This window comes from Arachis stenosperma, chromosome 2 (assembly GCF_014773155.1).
Source record: "Arachis stenosperma cultivar V10309 chromosome 2, arast.V10309.gnm1.PFL2, whole genome shotgun sequence".
Lineage (NCBI taxonomy): Eukaryota > Viridiplantae > Streptophyta > Magnoliopsida > Fabales > Fabaceae > Arachis > Arachis stenosperma.
This window is the reverse complement of record NC_080378.1, coordinates 42,128,868-42,150,572: the sequence shown is the minus strand read 5'-3', so window position 1 is coordinate 42,150,572 and position 21,705 is coordinate 42,128,868. Positions and strand designations below refer to the sequence as shown.

Here is a 21,705-nt window from a genome sequence, read left to right as displayed (position 1 = left end):
TTAGGACTCAACAACCTTGATTTTGAGAAGTGGATGCTCCCTCAGCTTGAGAGGAGAGCTTTTGGCGTTTCATCTCTTGAATTTCACGCCCCTGCTTCTCTTGTTCCTTCCATTGTCTTCTTGGTGATTGGATGTTCAATGGGTATGAACTCATCTTCTTCTATCTTCACCCCAGCCTCTTTACAGAGCAAGGAGATCAAGCTTGGGTAAGCCAATTTGGTTACAGTGGAATTCCTATTTGCAATTGTGTAGATCTCACAAGCAATCACATGATGCACCTCCACTTCTTTTCCAAGCATGATGCAATGAATCATCACTGCTCTCTTGATGGCGACCTCAGAACGGTTGCTAATGGGCAATATGGAACGCCCAATAAAGTCTAGCCAACCTCTTGCAATTGGTTTGAGGTCTCCCCTCTTGAGTTGGTTTGGGACACCCTTAGAATTGGTTATCCACTTAGTTCCAGGGAGGCATATGTCCTCTAGAACTTGATCCAACCCCTTATCTACTCTCACCATCCTCCTATAAGGAATCAGGATCATCTTGCAGTTGAGGCAACTTGAAGATTTCTCTTTTGTCCAGATGGAAGTATATAACTTTCCCTCTGACCATGGTTCTGTAGGTATGTAAGCAGTTCCAGTCATTCTCTGCTTGATCTGTTAGCCACAGATTTGAGTAGAATTCCTGAACCATGTTCCTTCCAACCTTTGTCTCAGGATTGGTTAGAACTTCCCATCCTCTGTTTCGAATTTGCTCTTGGATCCCCGGATATTCATCTTCTTTCAGATCGAATTTAACTTCCGGGATCACTGACCTCAGACCCATTATTTATGATAATGGTCTTCATGTTTTTTGGTTAAGAACTTCTCTTCATTCCAAAGATTCTTTGGATTGTTCTCTTTCTTGCCTCTCAAATTGGTTTGTTTTCCTTAGGAGCCATGATTGATGAATTTTGGCTTAGTGATCACGGAAAAGCACACCAACTTAGAGGTTTGCTTGTCCTCAAGCAAAAGAAGAGAGAAGAGAGGGGGAGGAAGAGAAAATTCGAATGGTGTGGTTGGAAGAGGGGAACAAACGTGTATTTATAAGGTGGGGAGGGGAGTTTTCGAAAAAAAGAGGAATTTGAAAGGAGATTTGAGAAGATATGAGAAGAATTGAGAAAAGGGTGAAATTTTTAAACAATGTTTGTAATGATTTGAAATAAATTTGAAAAAAGGTTTGATTTTTGAAGATTTGAAAGTGAATGATGAATGATTGAGTGTGATTTTGTAGAAAAGTATGGGTGAGAAAAGGAAAGTTTGAAAAATCTGATTTGAAAACAAAAATGTGTCCCCCCACCTTTCTGGCGTTAAACGCCCGAATGGCACCCATTCTGGCGTTTAACGCCCATTTGCTACCCTTTTTGGGCGTTTAACGCCCAGCAGGTGCCCTGGCTGGCGTTAAACGCCAGAATCCTTTATCACTGGGCGTTTTTCCAAAACGCCCAGGATGCTGCACACCTGGCGTAAACGCCCAGAATGGTGCCCATTCTGGCGTTTAACGCCCAAAATGGTACCATTACTGGCGTTAAACGCCCAGAATGGTACCCATTCTGGCGTTTAACGCCCAAAATGCCCCTTACTGGCGTTTTTTTCGCCAGTAAGCTCATTTTCTCTGCTTTTTGAGCTGAATCCTTCTGTAACTCTGTGAATTCCTTCATTTTGATACTTGCCTCTGCAAGAACAATTCATACAACTTTCCTAATGACTGGGTTGCCTCCCAGCAAGCGCTTCTTTACTGTCTTTAGCTGGACTTTCACTGAGAATCACTCAAGTCTCAGTTTTGAGCATTCCTGCTCAAAATTTCCTTCAAGATAGTGCTTGATTCTCTGTCCATTAACAATGAACTTCTTGTCAGAATCAATATCCTGAAGCTCAACATATCCATATGGTGATACTCCTGTAATCACATACGGACCCCTCCACCGGGATTTGAGTTTTCCTGGAAACAATTTGAGCCTGGAGTTGAAGAGCAGAACTTTCTGTCCTGGCTCAAAGACTCTGGTTGACAATCTCTTGTCATGCCACTTCTTTGCCTTTTCCTTATAAATTTTTGCATTTTCAAAGGCATTGAGTCTGAACTCCTCTAGCTCATTTAGCTGGAGCAGTCTTTTTCTCACCAGCTAACTGTGCATCCATGTTTAGGAATCGGTTGCCCAGTAGGCTTTATTTCCAGTTCCACAGGCAAATGACAGGCCTTCCCATACACCAATTGGTATGGAGAGGTTCCTATAGGGGTCTTGAATGCTGTTCTGCATGCCCACAGAGCATCATCCAAGCTCTTTGCCCAATCCTTTCTTCGGGCCATTACAGTCCGTTCCAGGATTCTTTTTAGCTCTCTGTTAGAGACTTCAGCTTGCCCATTAGTCTGTGGATGATACGGAGTTACCACTTTATGGCTGATTCCATATCTAACCATAGCAGAGTATAGCTGTTTATTGCAGAAATGAGTGCCCCCATCACTGATTAGCACTCTGGGGACGCCAAACCTGCTGAAAATGTTTTTCTGGAGGAATTCAGCACGGTCTTGGTATCATTAGGGGTGTAGCAATTGCTTCTACCCACTTAGATACATAGTCCACTGCCACCAGAATGTAAGTTTGAGTATGATGGTGGGAATGGTCCCATGAAATCAATTCCCCATACATCAAACAATTCTATCTCTAAATTCCTTGTTGAGGCATGGCATATCCGTGAGGCAGGTTACCAGCTCTTTGGCAACTGTCACAGTTACGCACAAACTCTCGGGAATCTTTATAGAGAGTAGGCCAGTAGAAGCCGCACTGGAGAACTTTAGTGGCTGTTCGCTCACTTCCAAAATGTCCTCCATACTGTGATCCATGGCAGTGCCATAGGATCTTTCGTGCTTCTTCTCTGGGTATACACCTGCGGATCACTCCGTCAGCACATCTCTTAAAGAGATATGGTTCATCCAAAGGTAGGACTTGGCATCTGAAATTAATTTCTTTCTTTGCACACTGCTGTACTCCTTGGGTATGAACCTTACAGCTTTATAATTTGCAATGTCTGCAAAACCATGGAGCTTCCTGGATGGCAAAGAGTTGCTCATCTGGGAAAGTCTCAGAGATCTCAGTAGAAGGGAGGGACGCCCCAGCTACTGGTTCTATTCTAGACAGATGATCAGCCACTTGGTTCTCGTCCCTTTTCTGTCTCTTATTTCTATATCAAACTCTTGCAGAAGCAACACCCATCTTATAACCTGGGTTTTGAATCCTGCTTTGTGAGTAAGTATTTAAGAGCAGCATGGTCAGTGTACACAATCACCTTTGATCCCACTAAGTAGGATCTAAACTTGTCAATGGCATAGACCACTGCAAGCAACTCTTTTTCTGTGGTTGTAGTTCTTCTGTGCATCATTAGAACACGGCTAGCATAATAAATGACATGCAGAAGTTGTTATGCCTCTGTCCCAACACTGCACCAATGGCATGATCACTGGCATCACACATTAATTCAAATGGTAATGCCCAATCTGGTGCAGAGATGACTGGTGCTGTGACCAGCTTAGCTTTCAGGGTCTCAAATGCCTGCAAACACTGTGTGTCAAACACAAATGGCGTGTCAGCAGCTAGCAGGTTACTCAAAGGTTTAGCAATTTTCGAAAAATCCTTGATAAACCTTCTATAGAATCCTGCATGCCCAAGAAAGCTTCTGATTGCCTTAACATTGGCAGGTGGTGGTAATTTTTCAATTACCTCTACCTTTGCCTTATCCACCTCTATCCCCCTGCTTGAAATTTTGTGCCCAAGGACATTCCTTCATCACCATAAAGTGACATTTCTCCCAGTTTAAAACCAGGTTAGTCTCTTTGGCATCTTTTCAGGACAAGTGATAGGTGGTTAAGACAGGAGCTAAATGAGTCTCCATATACTGAAAAGTCATCCATGAAGACTTCCAGAAATTTCTCTACCATATCTGAGAAGATAGAGAGCATGCACCTCTGAAAGGTTGCAGGTGCATTGCACAGACCAAAAGGCATTCTCCTATAGGCAAACACGCCAGAAGGGCAGGTGAATGCTGTTTTCTCTTGGTCTTGGGGATCTACTGCAATTTGGTTATAGCCTGAGTAGCCATCCAAAAGCACTAGTAATCATGACCAGCTAGTCTTTCTAGCATTTGGTCTATGAATGGTAAAGGAAAATGATCCTTTCTGGTGGCTGTATTGAGCCTTCTGTAGTCAATACACATGCGCCACCCTGTGACTGTCCTGTAGGGACCAGTTCATTTTTTTCATTATGAACCACTGTCATGCCTCCCTTTTTGGGAACACTTGGACAGGGCTCACCAGGGGCTATCAGAAATAGGATAAATAATCCCAGCCTCTAGTAATTTAGTGACTCTTCTGCACCACCTCCTTCATGGCAGGATTTAGCCTCCTCTGTGGTTGAACCACTGGTTTGGCATTATCCTCCAACAGGATCTTGTGCATGCATCTAGCTGGGCTAATGCCCTTAAGATCACTTATGGACCACCCAAGAGCTGTCTTGTGTGTCCTTAGCACTTTAATCAGTGCTTCCTCTTCCTGTGAATTTAAAGCAGAGCTTATAATCACTGGAAAAGTGTCACCCTCTCCCAGAAATGCATATTTTAGGGATGATGGTAGTGGTTTGAGTTCAGGCTTAGGAGGCTTATCTTCCTCCTGAGGAATTTTCGAAAATTCCTTTGCCTCCTCTGGCTCTTCCTGATCAGTTTGAGCATCTTTGAAGATGTCCTCAAGCTCTGATTCTAGGCTTTCAGCCATATTGATCTCTTCTACCAGAGAATCAATAATGTCAGCGTCCATGCAGTCCTCTGGTGTGTCTGGATGCTGCATAGCTTTACAGCATTCAACTTGAACTCATCCTCATTGACTCTCAAGGTTACTTCCCCTTTTGTACATCAATGAGAGTTCGTCCAGTTGCTAGGAAAGGTCTTCCTAGAATGAGAGTTGCACTTTTGTGCTCCTCCATTTCCAGCACCACAAAGTTAGTTGGAAAGGCAAATGGCCCAACCTTGACAATCATGTCCTCTATTATGCCTGATGGGTGTTTAATGGAGCCATCAGCAAGTTGGAGGCATATCCTGGTTGGTTTGACTTCTCCAATCAACCCAAGCTTTCTGATAGTGGATGCAGGTATTAAATTGATACTTGCTCCAAGATCACATAAGGCTATCTTGGTGTAAGTGCCTTCCAATGTGCATGGTATCAGAAAGCTTCCAGGATCTTGAAGCTTTTCTGGTAAGCTTTTTAGAATGACTGCACTGCATTCTTCAGTGAGAAACACTTTTTCAGTTTCTCTCCAGTCCTTCTTATGACTTAAGATCTCTTTCATGAACTTAGCATAAGAAGGTATTTGCTCTAGTGCCTCTGCAAAAGGAATCTTTATTTCAAGAGTCCTTAAATAGTCTGCAAAGCGGGCAAATTGCTTATCCTGTTCCGCTTTGCGGAGTTTCTGAGGATAAGGCATCTTGGCTTGATATTCTTCAACCTTAGATGCTGCAGGTTTATTCCGTACAGAAGTGGTTGAAGAAGCCTTGTTAGGGGGATTGCTGTCAGCACTCTCAGGTGTCTGATCCTCCCTTGGCGTTTGGACGCCAGAATTGGGTGGAAAATGGGCGTTTAACGGCAACTTTTCCCCCTTTTCTGGCGTTTGAACGCCAGAACTGGGCAAGGAATGGGCGTTTAACGCCAGTTTTCCTTCCCTTTCTGGCGTTTGAATGCTAATATTCCTCTCTGGGCTCTTACTGTCCTCAGAGGGATTTTGAACAGTGGTTTGGTTGTCCCCTGTCAATCGTTCCTTGTTTGGCTTTTTGCTCTTTTGAACAGTGTTATTCAAGGTCTTTCCACTCCTCAATTGAACTGCTTGGCACTCCTCAGTTATCTGGTTAGATATTTGCTATTTTGCTTGATTCAACTGTAGTTCTATGCTTTTATTAGCAACTTTAGTTTCATTGAGCATCTCTTTAAATTCTGCTAACTGTTCTGTCATCAGGAGCAATTGTTGATTAAGCTCATTCATCTGTTCTTGAGGATGAGGGTCAGTGGCTACTGTCATGACTTCCTCTTCTGAAGAGAACTCATCGCTAGAGTACAAATATTGGTTTCTAGCAACAGTGTCTATAAGCTCTTGAGCTTCTTCAATTGTCTTCCTCATGTGTATAGATCCACCAGATGAGTGGTCTAAAGACATCTGAGCTTTTTCTGTAAGCCCATAGTAGAAAATGTCTAACTGTACCCACTCTGAAAACATCTCAGAGGGACATTTTCTTAGCATACCTCTATACCTCTCCCAGGCATTGTAAAGGGATTCATTATCCTCTTGTTTAAAGCCTTGGATGTCCAGCCTTAGCTGTGTCATCCTTTTTGGAGGGTAAAAATGATTCAGGAATTTGTCTGATAACTGTTTCCATGTCTTTATGCTTGCTGTAGGTTGGTTATTTAACCACCTTTTAGCTTGATCTTTTACAGCAAATGGAAACAGTAATAGTCTGTAGACATCCTGATCCACCTCTTTATCATGTACTGTGTCAGTAATTTGTAAAAACTGTGCCAGAAACTCAGTAGGTTCTTCCTGTGGAAGACCGGAATACTGGCAATTTTGCTGCACTATGATAATGAGTTGAGGATTTAGCTCAAAGCTGCTTGCTTTGATGGGAGGTATACAGATGCTACTCCCATATGCAGCTGTAATGGGGTTAGCATAAGACCCCAGAGTCCTTTTGGACTGATCAATTCCACTTAAGTCCATGATAGACAAAAGGGAAATGGTAATGATTGCAAAGAGATAAATTTTGCTTATTTTTTTAATAAATTTTTTTTTATAACCGAAAAAAAATATAAAATTAAAATAAAATAAAGGAAAATTAAAATGAAAATTCGAAAATCAAAAGAGGTAAAGATCAAAGTCAATTGAGAATTGAATCAATTAGTGAAAAAAAGATTTTGAAAACAGCAATTACAAAGATATGATTGAAAAATTTTTATGAAAAAGATTTGATTTTTAAAAAGAGGAAAGAGAAAAACACAAAAAGACACCAAACTTAAAATTTTTAGAAAATCAAACACAAAATTTTCGAAAATTTTAAAGAGAAAAACACAAAGAGGACACCAAACTTAGAATTTTTATGAATAAAAAAGGGACTAAGAACATAAAAAAAATTCGAAAATTAAAAGAAAAACAAAAGCAGGCAGTTGACACCAAACTTAAAATATGAAACTAGACTCAACTAAAAGACTCTAAACCAACAAAAAGAAAACAGTCCTAATCTAAGCAACAAGATAAGCCGTCAGTTGTCCAAACTCGAACAATCCCCGGCAACGGCGCCAAAAACTTGGTGCACGAAATTGCAATAACACTTTTGCAATCCCGCACAACTAACCAGCAAGTGCACTGGGTCGTCCAAGTAATACCTTGCGTGAGCAAGGGTCGATCCCACGGAGATTGTCGGCTTGAAGCAAGCTATGGTTATCTTGTAAATCTTAGTCAGGATATCAGAAATTATCAGGATTGATTGTGAAAAGCAAAAGAACATGAAATGATTACTTGTTTTGCAGTGATGGAGAATAGGTTGAGGTTTGGAGATGCTCCATCTTCTGAATCTCTGCTTTCTTACTGTCTTCTTCATCAAACACGCAAGTCTCCTTCCATGGTAAGCTCGTATAGGGTTTCACCGTTGTCAATGGCTACCTCCCATCCTCGCAGTGAAAGCTAATGCACGCACTCTGTCACAGTACTGCCAATCACCGGTTTGGTTCCCTCCCCTACCGGAATAGAATCCTTCTTTTGCGTCTGTCACTAACGCCCAGTAGGTTACAGGTTTGAAGCACGTCACAGTCATTCAATCATTGAATCCTACTCAGAATACCACAGACAAGGTTTAGACCTTCCGGATTCTCTTGAATGCTGCCATCAGGTCCTGCCTATACCACGAAGATTCCGATTAAAGAACCCAAGAGATAACTACTCAATCTAAGATAGAACAGAGGTGGTTGTCAGGCACGTGTTCATAGTTGAGAATGGTGATGATTGTCACGGATCATCACATTCATCCGGATTAAGAACAAGTGTTAGCTTAGAATGGAAGCAAGCATGATTGAATAAGAAACAGTAGTAATTGCATTAATCCATCAAGACACAGCAGAGCTCCTCACCCCCAACCATGGGGTTTAGAGGCTCATACTGTGGAAAGAAACGTGTACAAAATGTTATGAGGTCATAAGGTACGGATACAATGTCAAAAGATCCTATAAGTAGTAAAACTAGTGTCCTAAGGTTTACAGAAATGAGTAAATGACAGAAAAATCCACTTCCGGGCCCACTTGGTGTGTGCTTGGGCTGAGCAATGAAGGAATTTCGTGTAGAGACCTTTTCTGGAGTTAAACGCCAGCTTTCATGCCAGTTTGGGCGTTTAACTCCAACTTTTATGCCAGTTCCGGCGTTTAACGCTGGAATTTCTGTAGGTGACTTTGAGCGCCGGTTTGGGCCATCAAATCTTGGGCAAAGTATGGACTATTATATATTGCTGGAAAGCCCAGGATGTCTACTTTCCAATGCCGTTGAGAGCGCGCCAATTGGGCTTCTGTAGCTCCAGAAAATCCACTTCGAGTGCAGGGAGGTCAGAATCCAACAGCATCTGCAGTCCTTTTCAGTCTCTGGATCAGATTTTTGCTCAGGACCCTCAATTTCAGCCAGAAAATACCTGAAATCACAGAAAAACACACAAACTCATAGTAAAGTCCAGAAAAGTGAATTTTAATTAAAAACTAATAAAAATGTACTAAAAACTAACTAAAAGATACTAAAAACATACTAAAAACAATGCCAAAAAGCATACAAATTATCCGCTCATCAGCATGCAAGACACCAAACTTAAAATTAGACACTAGACTCAAACAAAAAACATAAAATATTTTTGGTTTTTATGATTTTGAAATTTTTTTGGATTTTTCGAAAATTATATGGAAATAGAAAATAAAGGTTTCACAATTCTTAATTTGGATTCCAGGAATCATTGCAATGCTAGTCTAAGACTTCGGTCCAGGAATTAGACATGGCTTCACAGCCAGCCAAGCTTTCAAAGAAAGCTTCGGTCCAAAACACTAGACATGGCCAATGGCCAGCCAAGCCTTAGCAGATCATTGCTCCAATAGCAAGATTGATAGAAATCAACAAGCTCTTGTGATGATCAGTTGAAACCTCGGTTCAATAAGATTAGACATGGCTTCACAGCCAGCCAGACTTCAACAGATCATCATGAAACTCTAGAACTCATTCTCAAGAATTCTGAAAAATACCTAATCTAAGCAACAAGATGAACCGTCAGTTGTCCATACACGAAACAATCCCCGGCAACGGCGCCAAAAACTTGGTGCGTGAAATCGTGATCACTACAACTTCACACAACTAACCAGCAAGTGCACTGGGTCGTCCAAGTAATAAACCTTACGCGAGTAAGGGTCGATCTCACGGAGATTGTTGGTATGAAGCAAGCTATGGTCACCTTGTAAATCTTAGTCAGGCAGACTCAAATAGGTATAGATGATGAATAAAACATAAAGATAAAGATAGAGATACTTATGTATATCATTGGTGAGAGCTTCAGATAAGCGTATGAAGATGCTTTCCCTTCCGTCTCTCTGCTTTCCTACTGTCTTTATCCAATCCTTCTTACTCCTTTCCATGGCAAGCTTATGCAAGGGTTTCACCGTTGTCAGTGGCTACCTCCCATCCTCTCAGTGGAAATGTTCAACGCACCCTGTCACGGCACGGCTATCCATCTGTCGGTTCTCGATCAGGCCGGAATAGAATCCAGTGATTCTTTTGCGTCTGTCACTAACGCCCCGCCCTCAGGAGTTTGAAGCACGTCACAGTCATTCAATCATTGAATCCTACTCAGAATACTACAGACAAGGTTAGACCTTCCGGATTCTCTTGAATGCCGTCATCAGTTCTTGCCTATACCACGAAGACTCTGATCTCACAGAATGGCTGGCTCGTTTGTCAGGCGAGCACTCAGTTGTCAGGCGATCAACCATGCATCGTGTATCAGGAATCCAAGAGATAAACATTAGAGCCTTGTTTGCTTGTAGAACAGAAGTGGTTGTCAGTCACTTTGTTCATAGGTGAGAATGATGATGAGTGTCACATAATCATCACATTCATCAAGTTCTTGAGTGCGAATGAATATCTTGGAATAAGAACAAGCGGAATTGAATAGAAGAACAATAGTAATTGCATTAATACTCGAGGTACAGCAGAGCTCCACACCTTAATCTATGGTGTGTAGAAACTCCACCGTTGAAAATACATAAGAACAAGGTCTAGGCATGGCCGAATGGCCAGCCTCCCAAAGGTGATCAAAAGATCTAAAGATCAAAAGATTCCAAAGATCCGAAGATTCAAATACAATAGTAAAAGGTCCTATATATAGAGAACTAGTAGCCTAGGGTGTACAGAGATGAGTAAATGACATAAAAATCCACTTCCGGGCCCACTTGGTGTGTGCTTGGGCTGAGCATTGAAGCATATTTCGTGTAGAGACTCTTCTTGGAGTTAAACGCCAGCTTTAGTGCCAGTTTGGGCGTTTAACTCCCATTCTTGTGCCAGTTCCGGCGTTTAACGCTGGGAATTCTGAGGGTGACTTTGAACGCCGGTTTGGGCCATCAAATCTTGGGCAAAGTATGGACTATCATATATTGCTGGAAAGCCCAGGATGTCTACTTTCCAACGCCGTTGAGAGCGCGCCGATTGGGCTTCTGTAGCTCCAGAAAATCCACTTCGAGTGCAGGGTGGTCAGAATCCAACAGCATCTGCAGTCCTTTTCAGTCTCTGAATCAGATTTTTTCTCAGGTCCCTCAATTTCAGCCAGAAAATACCTGAAATCACAAAAAAACACACAAACTCATAGTAAAGTCCAGAAAAGTGAATTTTAGCTAAAAACTAATAAAAATATACTAAGAACTCAACTAAAACTACTAAAATCATACTAAAAACAATGCCAAAAAGCGTACAAATTATCCGCTCATCAGTGTTTCCATAGGGTTCTCCCAGGTAATTCACCTCTTCCATTGAAGGGTTCTCAGGATCATAAGCTTCTTCTTCAGATGAAGCATCCTTAGTACTTCTTGGTGCATTTTGCATTCCAGACAGACTTTGAGAAATCAAATTGACTTGTTGAGTCAATATCTTGTTCTGAGCCAGAATGGCATTCAGAGTATCAATCTCAAGAACTCCTTTCTTCTGATTTGTCCCATTGTTCACAGGATTCCTTTCAGAAGTGTACATGAATTGGTTATTTGCAACCATTTCAATTAGTTCTTGAGCTTCTGTAGGCGTCTTCTTCAGATGAAGAGATCCTCCAGCAGAGCTATCCAAAGACATCTTGGATAGTTCAGAGAGACCATCATAGAAAATACCTATGATGCTCCATTCAGAAAGCATGTCAGAAGGACATTTTCTGATTAATTATTTGTATCTTTCCCAAGCTTCATAGAGGGATTCTCCATCCTTCTGTCTGAAGGTTTGGACTTCCACTCTAAGCTTACTCAATTTTTGAGGTGGAAAGAACTTTGCCAAGAAGGCATTGACTAGCTTTTCCCATGAGTCCAGGCTTTCTTTAGGTTGTGAGTCCAACCATGTTCTAGCTCTGTCTCTTACAGCGAAAGGGAATAGCATAAGCCTGTAGACCTCAGGGTCAACCCCATTAGTCTTGACAGTGTCACAGATTTGCAAGAATTCAGCTAAGAACTGATGAGGATCTTCCAATGGAAGTCCATGGAACTTGCAATTCTGTTGCATTAGAGAAACTAATTGAGGTTTAAACTCAAAGTTGTTTGCTCCAATGGTAGGGATAGAGATGCTTCTCTCATAGAAGTCGGGAGTAGGTGCAGTAAAGTCACCCAGCACCTTCCTTGCATTGTTGGTATTGTTGTTGTTTTCGGCTGCCATGGGTTCTTCTTCTTTGAAGATTTCTGTCAGGTCCTCTATAGAGAATTGTGCTTTAGCTTCTCTTAGCTTTCGCTTCAAGGTCCTTTCAGGTTCAGGGTCAGCTTCAACAAGAATGCCTTTGTCTTTGTTCCTGCTCATATGAAAGAGAAGAGAACAAGAAAATATGGAATCCTCTATGTCACAGTATAGAGATTCCTTGAGGTGTCAGAGGAACAGAAAATTAGAAGGAAGAAGTAGTGAATTCGAACTTAGTGGGATATAGTTCGAATTGTGCATTGAGGAGGAGTGGTACTCCATAAATAGAAGGATGTGAGAAGAGAGGAAGAATTTTCGAAAATTAAATTAAAAAGATATTAAAAAAACATTTTGAAAAACTTTTAATTGATTTTCGAAAACCAAGAGTGGGAGAGAAATCAAGTAATTTTTGAAAAAGATTTTGAAATTAGAAATTAAAAAGATATGATTGAAAACTATTTTGAAAAAGATGTGATTAAAAAGATATGATTGAAAAGTTATGCTTTTTAAAAAGATGTGATTGAGAAGATATGATTTGAAAAAACATTTTAAAAAGATTTGATTTTAAAAATTAATGACTTGCCTAACAAGAAAAGATATGATTCAAACATTAAACCTTTCTCAACAGAAAAGGCAACATACTTGAATTGTTCAATCAAATCATTAATTATTAGCAAGTATCTTTGAAAAAGGAAAGAAATTGATTTTGAAAAAGATTTGATTGAAAAAAAATATGATTTGAAAAAGATTTGATTTTAAAAAACCTTGAAAACTTGAAAAAATTGATTTGAAAGCAAAATCCTCCCCCTTGCGCCATCCTGGCGTTAAACGCCCAGAATGGTGCACATTCTGGCGTTTAACGCCCAGTGCACTACCTTTTTGGGCGTTAAACGCCCAACCAGGCACCCTGGCTGGCGTTTAAACGCCAGTCTGTCCTTCTTCACTGGGCGTTTTGAACGCCCAGCTTTTTCTGTGTAATTCCTCTGCTGCATGTTTTGAATCTTCAGTTCCCTGTACTATTGACTTGAAAATAGAACCAAGATCAAATAAACAATGCATGCAAGACACCAAACTTAAAATTAGACACTAGACTCAAACAAGAAACATAAAATATTTTTGGTTTTTATGATTTTGAAATTTTTTTGGATTTTTCGAAAATTATATGAAAATAGAAAATAAAGGTTTCAGAATTCTTAATTTGGATTCCAGGAATCATTGCAATGCTAGTCTAAGACTCCGGTCCAGGAATTAGACATGGCTTCACAACCAGCCAAGCTTTCAAAGAAAGCTTCGGTCCAAAACACTAGACATGGCCAATGGCCAGCCAAGCCTTAGCAGATCATTGCTCCAATAGCAAGATTGATAGAAATCATTAAGCTCTTGTGATGATCAGTTGAAACCTCGGTCCAATAAGATTAGACATGGCTTCACAGCCAGCCAGACTTCAACAGATCATCATGAAACTCTAGAATTCATTCTTAAAAACTCTGAAAAAAAAATACCTAATCTAAGCAACAAGATGAACCGTCAGTTGTCCATACACGAAACAATCCCCGGCAACGGCGCCAAAAACTTGGTGCGCGAAATCGTGATCACTACAACTTCGCACAACTAACCAGCAAGTGCACTGGGTCGTCCAAGTAATAAACCTTACGCGAGTAAGGGTCGATCCCACGGAAATTGTTGGTATGAAGCAAGCTATGGTCACCTTGTAAATCTTAGTCAGGCAGACTCAAATGTGTATAGATGATGAATGAAACATAAAGATAAAGATAGAGATACTTATGTATATCATTGGTGAGAGCTTCAGATAAGCGTATGAAGATGCTTTATCCCTTCCGTTTCTCTGCTTCCCTACTGTCTTCATCCAATCCTTCTTACTCCTTTCCATGGCAAGCTTATGCAAGGGTTTCACCGTTGTCAGTGGCTACCTCCCATCCTCTCAGTGGAAATGTTCAACGCACCCTGTCACGGCACGGCTATCCAGCTGTCGGTTCTCGATCGGGCCGGAATAGAATCCAGTGATTCTTTTGCGTCTATCACTAACGCCCCGCCCTCAGGAGTTTGAAGCACGTCACAGTCATTCAATCATTGAATCCTACTTAGAATACCACAGACAAGGTTAGACCTTCCGGATTCTCTTGAATGCCGCCATCAGTTCTTGCCTATACCACGAAGACTCCGGTTAAAGAATCCAAGAGATAAACATTAGAGCCTTGTTTGCTTGTAGAACAGAAGTGGTTGTCAGTCACTTGTTCATAAGTGAGAATGATGATGAGCGTCACATAATCATCACATTCATCAAGTTCTTGAGTGCAAATGAATATCTTGGAATAAGAACAAGCTGAATTGAATAGAAGAACAATAGTAATTGCATTAATACTCGAGGTACAGCAGAGCTCCACACCTTAATCTATGGTGTGTAGAAACTCCACCGTTGAAAATACATAAGAACAAAAGTGATCATTGGTTTTGGCCCCAGAGAGGGAACCAGAAGAACCAAGATCTGATCTAATAACTAGATGTCCAAAGATGAAAATACAATAGTAAAAGGTCCTATATATAGAGAACTAGTAGCCTAGGGTGTACAGAGATGAGTAAATGACATAAAATTCCACTTCCGGGCCCACTTGGTGTGTGCTTGGGCTGAGCATTGAAGCATTTTTGTGTAGAGACTCTTCTTGGAGTTAAACGCCAGCTTTTGTGCCAGTTTGGGCGCTTAACTCCCACTTTGGTGCCAGTTCCGGCGTTTAACGCTGGGAATTCTGAGGGTGACTTTGAACGCCGGTTTGGGCCATCAAATCTTGGGCAAAGTATGGACTATCATATATTGCTGGAAAGACCAGGATGTCTACTTTCCAAAGCCGTTGAGAGCGCGCCAATTGGGCTTCTGTAGCTCCAGAAAATCTACTTCGAGTGCAGGGAGGTCAGAATCCAACAGCATATGCAGTCCTTTTTCAGTCTCTGAATCAGATTTTTGCTCAGGTCCCTCAATTTCAGCCAGAAAATACCTGAAATCACAGAAAAACACACAAACTCATAGTAAAGTCCAAAAAAGTGAATTTTAACTAAAAACTAATAAAAATATACTAAAAACTAACTAAATCCTACTAGAAACATACTAAAAACAATGCCAAAAAGCGTACAAATTATCCGCTCATCACGCGCCCGCGTGAATGGCGAAAATCACAAATGACGCGAACACGTGGGATCGTTTGTGCAAAAGGCTCCAGTCTGGCTCCACTTCCGCGCAACTCTCTGTCAAATTTATTTTTCACACACATCCATACGACGCATACGCGTCAGCGATGCTTGCGCGTCGTGTGCTCTCTTTTTTTTTTGAAATATTCAGTTCCTGTTCTAAAATAGCTGCATGATCAGAAAATTAGTAAGAACTCAATAAAAATAAAATAAATAAGAAAACTACTACTACGGGAAATAAAAATAGCTAAGGATACGAAATTATCGGGTTGCCTCCCGACAAGCGCTTCTTTGATGCGGTAATTTTACAACCCACAGACTAACCGGCAAGTTCACCAGGTCATACCAAGTAATACCTTACATGAGTAAGGGTCGATCTCACGAGGATTGATGGATTAAGCAACAGTAGTATTTGATAGGATTAGTTAGGCAAGCAGAAAATAGTGTTGGAGGTTCATAGAGCATTAAACAATCGTACAGAAATTAAAATAGTAAAATAAATGGCTTGGGAATAAAATATTGAGAAAACAGTTAAGGTTTCAGAGTTATCTATTTTTCTGGATTGATTTTTCTTACTAGCTATTTTAATCATGCAAGATTTAATTCATGGCAAACTATATGTGACTAGACCCTAATTCCTTAGACCTTCCTAGTCTCCTCTAAAATTCATTAACTGCCAATTCCTTGGTCAATTAATTCCAATTAGAGGGTGATGATCAATTTCTAGTTTATATGCCAAAAGAATCCTAATTATCCAAAAATAAGGGGATTATATGTCACGTATCCCGTTAAATATAAACATTTAGAAATTCAGTATAATATGTTTTCAAGCTGTTGTTCAAGTAAAGAGCTTTTCCAAGTTTTACAAGAACTCAATTAGAACATGGGTCATACTTCCGTTCCACCCATATTCATAAAATAAAGAGCAAAAACAATTATTGAAATATAAATCAAGACATGGATTAAATTAGAAACATCAAACGAATCAATCCATACAAATAAACAGAGCTCCTAACTTTAACAATGAAGGATTAGTTGCTCATGGTTCAGAGAAGAAAAATAAGGGTTCTGGTAAAAATGCTACCTAAAATAAATAAAATTGCACAAAACTCAAAATAGCATCCATAGTGGCTAAAATATAATTAATTCTTAATTAAATTCAACAAATTAGATGCAAATTCACTAGGAAAAGATAGACAAGATGCTCACGCATCAGTTAGCTCCTTTACGGAGATGGATAGGGGCTCAGAATGTCACTCCTTGTAGTGAACTTCTTCCCTGTACTCTCATGGATGAGCTCTACGTGTTCTAGAGACAGAACTTTATTCACAGTGTGTGGAATCACTGGACTATCTGAGAAGACAACTCTTATGCCAGGTGAGAGCCCTTTAGTAAGAATTTTCTTATCCCTCCAGCCTTTAGGTACCTTCTTCTTAGTACTCTTATTCTCAGTGCTTGTGGATGGTTTCACAACAACAAACTTAGATTTGGTGTCTGGGGGCTCTGTATAGCTCTACACTGAGAGAGAGTGTTAGAACACTAAGTGTTGCACAATTGTCTTTCTCTTAGGGAAGGATTTAGGATTGGGCATCTTGAATAAGATGTGATCCTCCCATAGTTACAGGACTAGCTCTCCTTTTGCCACATCAATTATGATATTGGCTATAGCTAGGAAAGATCTTCCAAGGATGATGGATTCATCCTCGTCCTCTCCAATATCTAAGATTATGAAATCTGCAGGGATATAGAGGTTTTCAAATTTTATTAATACATCCTCTACCATGCCATATGCCCTTTTCAGTAACTTGTCTGCCATCTCCAATGAGATCTTGGCAGCTTGTACTTCAAAGATTTCCAACCTCTCCATTACAGAGAGAGGCATGAGGTTTATGCTTGACCCTAGGTCACATAAAGCCTTATCAAAAGTAATTGTCCCTATGGTGCAGAGAATTAGGAAGCGTCTGGGATCTGGCAGCTTCTGAGGTAATTTTTGCTGAACCAAGGCATTGAGTTCCTTGGTGAGCACTGGAGGTTCTTCCTCGAATGTCTCTGTTCCAAATAATTTGGCATTCAGCCTAGGTACCGAGCAATTTGATCTTCCTTAGTTTCTTCTTCCTCATTAGAGGAGGAGTATTCTTCAGATTCTATAATCTTCAACCAGACATTCAAGGGAAGCTCTATGGTCTCCTCATGAGCCTTGGTCTCTTTCAGTTCTTCAACAAGGGGACCCTTAGTGGGCGTTGGATGCCCAGCTACTCCTATTGTTGCATTCAATGCCAGGATTTGTCCCTCTTTGGGCATTGAACGCCCAGCTTCTACTCCATTACTGGCGTTCAATGCCTCAAACTGCTTCTCTTTGGGCGTTGAACGCCCATCTTCTCCCTTGCTGGCGTTCAACGCCAGCTTCTCCTCTTCAGTTTCGACCTCAAATTCAACAGTGATGGCCTTGCACTCTTCTCTTGGGTTTATTTTAGTGTTACTAGGAAGAGTGTTAGGAGGGGTCTCAGAGATTCTCTTACTTAGCTGACCAATTTGTACCTTCAAATTCCTGATGGAGGATCTTGTTTCAGTGATGAAACTATAAGTGGTCTTAGAGAGATTGGATACTATAGTGGCTAGGTCAAAGAGGCTCTGCCTAGGAGTCTCCATCTGCTGCTGAGAAGATGGGAATAGTTTATTAAGAAACCTATTCTGGTTTCTTCTACCTTGATTATTATTGAGGCCTTGCTGAGGCTTCTGTTAATCCCTCCAAGAAAAGTTGGGATGATTCCTCCATGTTGGATTGTAGGTGTTGCCATAAGACTCATTATTAGGATTTCCTGAGAAGTTTCCCAAATAGTTAACCTCATCCATCATGGGTTGATCTATATCATATGCATCTCCTTCATAGGAGGCTTCTTGAGTGCTGTCAGTTGCAGCTTGTGATCCAGTCAGATGCTGAGAGATCATGTTGACCTATTGGGTCAGGATCTTGTTCTGAGCCAATATGGCATTAAGAGTATCAATATCCAGGACTCCTCTCTGATGAGCTACCCCATTACTTACAGGGTTCCTCTCAGAAGTGTACATGAACTGGTTGTTAGCAACCATGTCGATGAGTTCTTGTGCCTATTCAGGCGTTTTATTCAAGTGGAGTGATCCACCAGCAGAGTGGTCTAAAGCCATCTTGATAATTCAGAGAGACCATCATAGAAGATATCTAACATGGTCTAGTATGAAATCATGTTAGGAGGGCACTTTCTGATTAATTGCTTGTACCTCTCCTAAGCTTCATAGAGGGATTCACCCTCTTTCTGCCTGAAGGTCTGAACTTCCACCCTGAACTTGCTCAGCTTATGAGGTGGAAAGAACTTGGTCAAGAATGCATTGACCACCTTTTCCCAAGAGTCTAAGCTTTTCTTAGGCTGAGAATCCAGCCATAACTTAGCCCTGTTGATGCACTACTATTTTGTGGTACATTTTGTGCTTAATTTAGGTGGATTTCATCCACTTTTCCCATATTTATTCTACGAAATAGCATGGTTTCATGATTTCTTCCTAAATTGTGCTTAAGTGTGAAAACATGCTTTTTAGGTCTTTAATTGGTTAATTTTAATTCACCTTTGATTCCACTAGATTCCTTGATGTGTTTGCTAGTGATTTGAGGATTGAAAAGGCTAAAAATGGATCAAAGAAATGAAGAAGAAATCATGCAAAGTAGAGAAATCATGAAAAATCAAGGATTTGGGATGCACTCATCGACGCGTGCATGTGGAATATGAAGTCGCATGGCGATGCGTACGCGTTGATGCTCGCATGTGACCTCATTAAAGTGAAAACGCTGGGGGCGAATTGTGGGCTCCCCAGGTCCAAATCCAACTCATTTCTGAGCCTATTTCATGCAGAAATCAAGAGGAGTCAATGGGGGAAAAAAGTCATAATTGAATTTTAGAGGGAATGCTTTTGTTATTTCTAGAGAGAGAAGCTCTCTCTTCTCTCTAGAATTAGGTTAGAGGTAGATAAAGATTTTTTAGATCTAAGTTTAATTCATGCTTTGATTTACTTTTCCTTTACAATTTCTTGTTCCTCTACCTTCCCTCTCTTTAGTTTTGTACTTTACTTCTTGTAATTCTCTACTTTGTTGTTGATGCACTTTTGTTTCTTCTATTTTCCTTTTAATGCAATTTATGTTCATGTTCCTTTGTTGTTAATTTGAATGGTTGTTATTAATTTCTTGCCATTAGCAGTTGTAGATATACTTTTCTTGCAATTTCATCTTGCTTTCCTTTTATGCCTTCCAAGTGTTTGACAAAATGCTTGGAAGGATGCTAGAGTAGATTTTTCTCCTCTTGGATTTGGTTGAGTAATTAGAGACTTTTGAGTTATCAAACTCTTTTGTTGATTAATAATTGAAAGTTGCTAGTTGATTTGAATTCCACTAAAGCTAGTCTTTCCTTAGGAGTTTACTAGGACTTGAGGGATCAAATTGATTATTTCCACTTGACTTTCCTTCATAGTTAGAGGTTGACTAAGTGGAGCAATGGACAATTATTGTCACAATTGAGGATGATAATGAGAATAGGACTTCCAGTTCTCATTCCTTGCCAAGAGCTTTCTTAGCTATTAGTTTTATTCTTGCAATTTACTTTTCTTGTCCTTTATCCAAAACCCCAAAGTATACATCTCATAACCAATAACAAGAACAATTCCCTGCAATTTCTTTGAGAGATGACCCGAGGTTTGAATACTTCGGTTAATTTTATTGGGATTTGTACTTATGACAAACAATTTTTTGCATGAAAGGATTATTTATTTGTTTCGAAACTATATTTGCAACGAGATTTCATTTGTGAAATTCTATACTGTCAAAAATCCCTTCATCAAAATGGCGCCGTTGCCGGGGAATTACAGTTGTGTGCCTTGTTATTGGTTATTGTATATATGTGAATATTGTGAATATGTTTGCCTTTTGTTTGTTTGCTAGTTTTTGTTAGCTTTAGAACTTTATTATTTTTGTTTTTGATTTCACTATGAATTCTCACCCTTTTGGCTATGAGTTTGGTTCGAATGATGTTGTAGGAAATGGTAATTTCAATGACAACATGCATCGAGGATGGAATAATCAAAGATGGAAGGAGCCTCAAGGACTTGATCACTCTTCGTGGCAACAACCTCCTCCGGTTTCCTATAGGTATAATTCTCCTAATGCATGTCAATCCAATGGCTATGGTGAATTTCTTTGTGATTATCAACAACCTCCACCATATGCCTATGAACCCCATCCTCAACATAACCCTCAACCATACTCATAAGCCCCTTTTTACCAAACACCTTCATATGATCCTAATCCTTACCTACCGTACCAACAACCATATGAGCCATATGAACCACACATAGAACCACCACCATTCCAACCTAAACACTTCCAAAATGAACCACCACATCCTTATCATGATGAACCACCTTCCTATCATGAACCCTTTCTCCAAAATGATGAACCATTCTATCCACCCCAAACTCCAATGGATGATTATCGCACTATGCTACTTCAAGGGCAAGAGGAGATGCAAAGGGAGGTACTAGAATTCATGGCCGCCTTGACCGAAGTAGTAAATCGATTAGCCTCCCAATGCTTGAACACTCAAGGAACTCCTATGGCCACATGTGGAGAATCTAATAAAGAGCATAGCATGAAGGAGAGATTGGAAACTCCGGTGGAAAATGAGGAATGTGAGTTTGTGTTTGAACAATTGGAGGAAGCTATAATTCTTGAAGAAGAAGAAGAAGTGGTTGAAGATTTAGGAGATGCGGAGCCTTCATGGGAATCTAAAGTTATAGAAAACCCCTCCAAGAAGATTGAAGTTGATGTTGAGGAGGAAAGTGCACAACCTTCAAGGCATGTTCCATATGAAGAATTGGATGGGATAGAGCGAGAAGTGAGTTCCCATGGCAATGAAGATCAAGCATGAAATCCTAGTCGTGAAGAATCCTTTGAACTTGAAGAACCTTCTCCCGGTGAAATAGAAAGCAATATGGAGGTAGATTTCTTTCATCCTCCCATTTATGATTTGAGTGATGGAGAAGAGTTAGATGAAATTGAAGAACAAAGGATTGAGTTAGAGAAATCTTGCCAAGAGGTGGAGGTAGTCAAAGAAGAGCACAAAGAAGTGGCACTTGCAAGATCATTGGGACCACCCCTTCCTAAGTCACCGTCCTACATGATATTCAAGTGGGTAAAATCCTTATCCCTAAGCCTTACTTTCTCCCTTGAATATGGTTTGATTGAAAATGATGGTCAACTTAGAGCTCTTTATGGAGTTAGGAGTAGGAGAGAGTTGTGTAATGGTTGGAAACATCACTCTAAGTTCATGATGGTTGCATGCTCAAAGTTGAATAGTAATGGTTGGTGTAGAACCAAATTTCATGGGTCTAGGAAGTTGTTTGCAGGCTTCATTGAGAATTTTAAGGTCATGCCACCCGGATGGAATCGTGATGATCAACTTGAAGGCGAGTCTGAAAACAAA

General features: G+C 40.4%; 2 non-coding genes and 1 pseudogene across 2 annotated transcripts; 2 read left to right on the top strand and 1 right to left on the bottom strand.

Annotated features, from left to right (window-relative positions):
* LOC130962823 (transcription initiation factor TFIID subunit 4b-like) overlaps positions 1-17,069 on the bottom strand; it is a 68,857-nt pseudogene extending 51,788 nt beyond the window's left edge.
* Positions 11,474-11,581, top strand: LOC130964556 (small nucleolar RNA R71). Its single transcript, XR_009080645.1, has one exon. It is a non-coding gene; the product is annotated as a small nucleolar RNA R71 (small nucleolar RNA).
* Positions 17,070-18,419: 1,350 nt separating the features above from the next.
* LOC130963826 (small nucleolar RNA R71) lies at positions 18,420-18,528 on the top strand. The gene has a single exon (XR_009079945.1). It is a non-coding gene; the product is annotated as a small nucleolar RNA R71 (small nucleolar RNA).
* Positions 18,529-21,705: the final 3,177 nt, after the last annotated feature.